Source organism: Lactuca virosa, chromosome 5 (assembly GCF_052849685.1).
Source record: "Lactuca virosa cultivar CGN04683 chromosome 5, Lactuca_virosa_CGN04683_v6, whole genome shotgun sequence".
Lineage (NCBI taxonomy): Eukaryota > Viridiplantae > Streptophyta > Magnoliopsida > Asterales > Asteraceae > Lactuca > Lactuca virosa.
Window position 1 is genome coordinate 23,172,785 of NC_136430.1, and position 5,820 is coordinate 23,178,604.

The window sequence follows — 5,820 nt, forward strand, 5'->3', positions numbered from 1 at the left end:
TAAGCTCTTAACCCTTAACCCCATGAGCTACAAATCTCATATCTGAAACTTCCCAAGGTCTATATGGATAAAGTTTCCAACTTTATCCTTTAAGACATCCAAATAATACAATATCTCAAATATTAAGCTCTTAATGGTTGCACCCATTGCATGGGCACTAAACTAAGTCATTAACGTCCCCTTTTTAACCATCACCATGGTCCAAAAGTCAAATAAGGCACACAAAGGTTCTGGAGTTCACTCAAACTCCAAGACCAAGAAGATATGAACCAAAAAGCTCATAAAATGACCTAGAACTAGATCAAGAGATCTAATGAGCAAGGTTAAGACTTTATACCTCTAAAAGACTACAAATGTGATGAAGATGCAAGATCTAAGTTGGAACCAAGCACACAAGCACCAAAACGGACTCCTTCTTCCCCCAACCTTCACAAAAGTAGCTTCACACACTCAAAATACATTTATGGAGGCTAAGGTTTGGATGGGATATGATTTCAGAGAGTGTAGACTGCCAAATAAGGCAACCCTATGAGTTAGTGCCCTTAAATAGGGTACAAACCCAGAGATATAGAATTTTACACCAAAATGGCCGCCACATCATGGCAAGCAGACTGCCACATCATGGTGCTTCACAACTCCATCTTCTTAATCGGACGATGCCATGTCGTGGGGACTCAACCGCCATGTCATGGCCCACCCAAAAACCCTCACAAAATTTCATTTAATAAATTAAACTTGAAAAAATCATTACCTTTAAAAACAGATGTTATAAAAATCTATTGCCAACTATCAATTGTTTAATATATTTTTGTCTTTTTATTCAATACAAAAAAAAAATAATGTAAAATTTATCCAAAAAAATTATCATAAAATTCAAAAATAGGAGTATGATATCCGAATTTCATATAAATTCTCCAATTCTCCAATTTGGAATAGATAAATAAATATTTTTTGTACTGTTAGTATGTTAGTAAACAGTTGTTAAATAATTTGGGATGAGATAGAATCAATCCGAATTAAGCAAATTATTATATTATTATATATATATTAAAGTTATGGAAGAAAGGAATAGTGAAGATGACATACTTTGTCCAGGTTTGGTCCCTTGATTTACATATCCGGTCCCTGTACTTCTTTAATTAATTTATTCATGTCCTTTTGTTTGTGTTCCATTCAACTTCCCATTTTTTTGGCAGAATTGATTCCTGTATTATTGTTGGAAGTTAGGAATACTAAATTTGGATGTTTTTTGGCAACTTTGCTCATTATTCTTTACCCATTTTGACACTTTTGGTCATTGCAATCAATATTTTTACACTTTTTTGGAACCTTTTAATATTTAAAGTTTGGCCACAAAACTTTAACGGTTTGAAAACTTTGATCCATTTTCTAAAAAGTTGCTAATTTCTACCTCTTTTAATTCTTTAGCCATTTTCACACTTCTGGTCCTTGCAGTCAAAACTTTTACATTTTTTGTCCGGGGCAAAGCCCGGACTTTTCATCCTTGCACTTTCTATGTCTGTCATATTTATCAATTCGGAAACAGCATTGAAAGCTTCTGGCCCCCGCATAGCGAGGGTAACCTTTCTAGTATATATTAAACTTGGCTTCCAACATGAATAGTGAACTGGTGAACAGTTTGGCAAAAATGGTCCCTCATTTGTTGCAGTTTCGGATTTTTTTTATACGGGGCATTTTATGTACTTAGTTTCTTTCTTTTGACACGTGTTGATCATCGTCGCTGCTGTGTGTGACTGTATTTGATGTTTATCCGGTGTAAGTGGATCGTATCCATTTTATTGCTCCTTTCTCAGCCATTCCAAAAGCATCCTCCACCGCCATCGTGTGCCGATTGAACATCGACGATCGAGCGATTGTCGCCACATCCACAGTCATCTTATCGACCTTACCCCATCGGCTTCTACCGCCTCAGACCGTTCTTCTTGACGCTTCCGCTGCCTCTATGTGTCCTCCTCTTTCTGGCTGACGAAACAACGGGAGAATTAAGTGAGATGTAAGGAGGATAAAAGGAAGTTGAACACACTCCTGTATCATCGATGTAGGAACCGGAAGACATACTACCGTCGGTTTTGATGAATCGATTGTCTAGGGTGTTTTTTTAATGTTTTGTATACGATTTCTGGTGACAAATGGGTGGAAAGCGGACGCCATCGACATCGGAACACCACAACTTGCAACACAGTGGTTCGTCTTCTCCCTTAATTTTGTAGATTAGGGTTACTCTTCACGATGTGATTTTTTGTAGTGGGATTTTCCTATTTTATTTTGAATTCGATTTTTGTTTGTGTTTTCCATGTTAACAGGTTAACGACGACCTTTCTTCCAATCTCGATTTGGGTATGTGGCTGATTAATCTTTCATTTTTAATATCTCTTTAATACATCTCCGTGTCTATGAAATGGCAGGGGATACATGTTTGAATCTGTCACTTATTGACTTTCAACTTATCGATGTGAAAGAATGAAAACCTATGCTTATGTGTTCCTGTATCAAATGGCAAACTGTAAGTGTCTCTTGGGTTGGATTCTTTGGCAGGGTTTGGTTGAAGTAGGACAAAGTTTCGTGGCGGAATCATGCCTCTGTTTGGTTCCAGTTTTGTTTAGATATCAGAAGGCTGAATAAAATTTTCATTTGATTTCTATATACCTTGTGGTTGTGTCTGCAGTTGCATATTAGGTGTTTGGGGAAATGCCTGAGTGAAGCTATGCTTCATAATGACTATTATAGATTGACTTATTATTGTTTCTAACTTGTATTAGAAACCTATTTAAATCCATTGATGAGTATGAAGGTGAAGATCCTCTACAACCATGGCTTCAGTAAGTTCTGATGAATTGTGTCATTTTTATATTTGCATCTTTTGTTGGTGGAATGCCTAAATTCAATTTATATTCTCCTTCTTTAACCTATGTTGCTTCTTCAAATTTGATTTTCCCTACTTATGTTCCCCTGGCAGTTAGTTTCAGGTTCTGATATAGATGAATTTTTTATGGTAAAATTACATCTAGTTCAGTGAATTAATGTTGTGAGAAGGTAATTAACTTGATAATTTTTTTTTTTACTTTTTCAGGTGCTCATTCAAAAAGGTTACAATAGTCCAGCCACTGATGTGTAAATACATAGAACATGCCCCGATGCAGGTAAGGTATGCTATGTAACACAATTACAACCCTGATCGTTTTGGTAACCGATTATGTATCATTGTGCTCATGTTTTTTATTCTTTTTTCAGGTAGAATTGAAGTTTGAACATCGAAATAGTAAAGATTGTAACTCCGGTCCTCAGTATGAGTGGCAACTGTACATGTATGCATCAAACCCTGTTTGATTGAGACTTTTGGTTATATAATTTATCTATTCATGATTTAATTTCTTGACTTTTTTTAATGCGTAAAGAACATTGAATGGATATTATGGGATTTCATAGGTTCACTACAAGGATAAACAAGGTGGCTTTTACATTCTGGTGACTTTTTTCCTTGAGAATTTATCTTTTTTTACCTTGACCAAGACCGATGATGCTATAAAAATTTTATGAACTCAACCGACTTATTTGCATTGCATTTTCAAAAAATTTAGACTAACTTCAACCCAATATGGTTTTACTTTGGGTGTTTTTGTATAGATTGAAAATGATTATGATTACTTTCAGTCACAATAATAATATTTGGAGAAACAGGTAATAAGTTGCTTTGATAAACTGATTATTAGGACAAATGTAAACTAATCTACCTATCACTATCTTTAATCATCTGATGATGTGATTCTGCAGGTCATTATAATCACTTTCAAAACAAACATACACATGCCTTATGAGTCTTGTGAATTTCTTAACAAATTAATTAGGTAACAAGCCCTATCAATAAATATTTTAATCGTTGATGCTTATATTTTCTTTATGATCATTTCTATCAGATATGGTGTTAGCAAACAGAATGAATCTTTAAATGTCAAACCATGATTTCATAGTTGAAGCATCTTTGACTTTTTTTGTGTTCTTTTCTTGCCAGAGTTGGGAAAAGACAGTTGACTGCCATAGACCTGGTCAAGGGTTGATACCACCAAGCTTTAAAGTTCAAAGTGTGGCTCTTGATGGAAAATCCAATGAATTTGAGGATGTTTTGGATCCTGATTTTGGTGAGTCAGCGATTGGTCGTGTTGCACCCGTTCATTCCGGTAAATTTATACTTATTATATCATCAGATCATTTGGAAAATCCAATGTCCCCTCATTCGTATTCCCAAGGTATGTATTTCCTTCGTTATCATGATACATGACCGTATTAACCTTATATTCCAACAAACAGTTTTAACAATATTTCCACTGATATAATTTATTCTTTTTTTTTTTTAACTACTTTGAACAGGACAATACCTGGACCGTCCCTGCTGAGGAAGCTGTTCGGGTATTTATTATTATTCTTTATTAATTACTAACTATCAATTAATAATGATGATGGTGTAGGAACATAATGTGGGTCCCACAACGCATTGCATCATCAAGGACCGGATTAGAAGCGATGGTAAATTTTACCAAATTTTACTTTATATATATATTTCCTTATACTTCTCGCTATTTTTTTCTATAAAGACTTTGCAAGTTTATATTTTTAATAAAGATATTGTAGGTTGAGTCTTCCACAAATAAAAAAACAAGTGATTATAGATTATAAGAGTCTTATAAATCCATTCCTAACTTCTAGACCCGATTAAAAATTGAAAAAAAAAAAAAAAGACAAATATACCCTTGGTCAAAATATTTTAAACAGAACATCCACGTAGCTTTAAAAATCGCCTTTTTTTTATTCCAATAAAACCATCTGTGAATCACTAATTCATAAAAAAGCCTTAAAACTTTTAAGAACAACCACAAGGATTTAAATTAATTAAGCATGTAAACCATATATTGGCACATTTATTTTTCAACTTTCACACACAAATCTCATCCGATGAACTTCTTTGGTATTCAATATTTTATATAGATATGTCGTTCAAGAGGATTGAACATGCTTGGTGATAGTTGAGAACACCCATTATCCAAAACCAGATCCAACAACAACAGGTTTAAAGAAGTACCTCGAAAAAAAAGTGCCAAATGAAGCAGATTTGAAGGCGATAGAGAACATGTATGAGGTGCTTGGCGATGCTGTGGACTTTGCAAACAAAAAGCCCTTAATCAGTAACTTGCTTATGAAATACAAGCACTTGAAGCCTGGAATAACGGAAAGCACACTAATTGTTAGATCTAATTTATTGTTGTTCTTCAAAATTTCCAAAATTATATTTCGATTTATATGAGAGACAAAAACAAAAGTAGGATGTTATAGTCAATAAATAAACTAAAATAGTTTCTTATTTCTTGGCACTAGATTGTTCTTGCGGATTTCATTTCAGATTTGAAACATGATGCTATAATAGGAAGAATTTGAAGGAGCTGATTCATATGAAACATGGACACTTCGGCATCATACAAAAAAAAAACCTCCCACACACATTGTCCTGGGCGAAGCCCGGGATACACTTTTCTGCCAGAGCCGTATAGGAAAACCTATAATCAAGGGACGAAAAGTATCGACGAATCCACACCCCGCGTAGCGGGGTACCCCAGCTAGTTATGTTTATATTTGAGATAGAAAGTATCGGGTATTTAGGAATGCTTAAATGAATTTCAAATAATTATCCTTAAATTAAGGGATTCTACTTGTTTTATCATATTAAGTGATGTTAAATATTATTTTGAATTTGAAAGGATTTAACAAAATAAAAAAAATCATAAAATGACAAGGGGATTTTAATTTAAT

The 5,820-nt window shown here is 34.2% G+C and overlaps 1 long non-coding RNA gene across 16 annotated transcripts; it reads left to right on the forward strand.

Moving 5' to 3' along the window:
- Positions 1-1,777: 1,777 nt before the first annotated feature.
- Positions 1,778-5,374, forward strand: LOC145114683 (uncharacterized). Of its 16 annotated transcripts, XR_013711158.1 has the most exons (13): positions 1,781-2,205; positions 2,325-2,358; positions 2,427-2,524; positions 2,781-2,840; positions 3,092-3,166; positions 3,253-3,326; positions 3,448-3,469; positions 3,646-3,699; positions 3,793-3,866; positions 4,031-4,265; positions 4,387-4,425; positions 4,485-4,542; positions 5,002-5,374. It is a non-coding gene; the product is annotated as an uncharacterized LOC145114683 (long non-coding RNA). The 16 variants fall into 16 exon arrangements; XR_013711149.1 differs by lacking the exon at positions 3,646-3,699 and having other exon boundaries at positions 1,778-2,205; positions 2,325-3,013; positions 3,092-3,161; XR_013711145.1 differs by lacking the exon at positions 3,646-3,699 and having other exon boundaries at positions 1,778-2,205; positions 2,687-3,013; positions 3,092-3,161; positions 4,031-4,542.
- Positions 5,375-5,820: the final 446 nt, after the last annotated feature.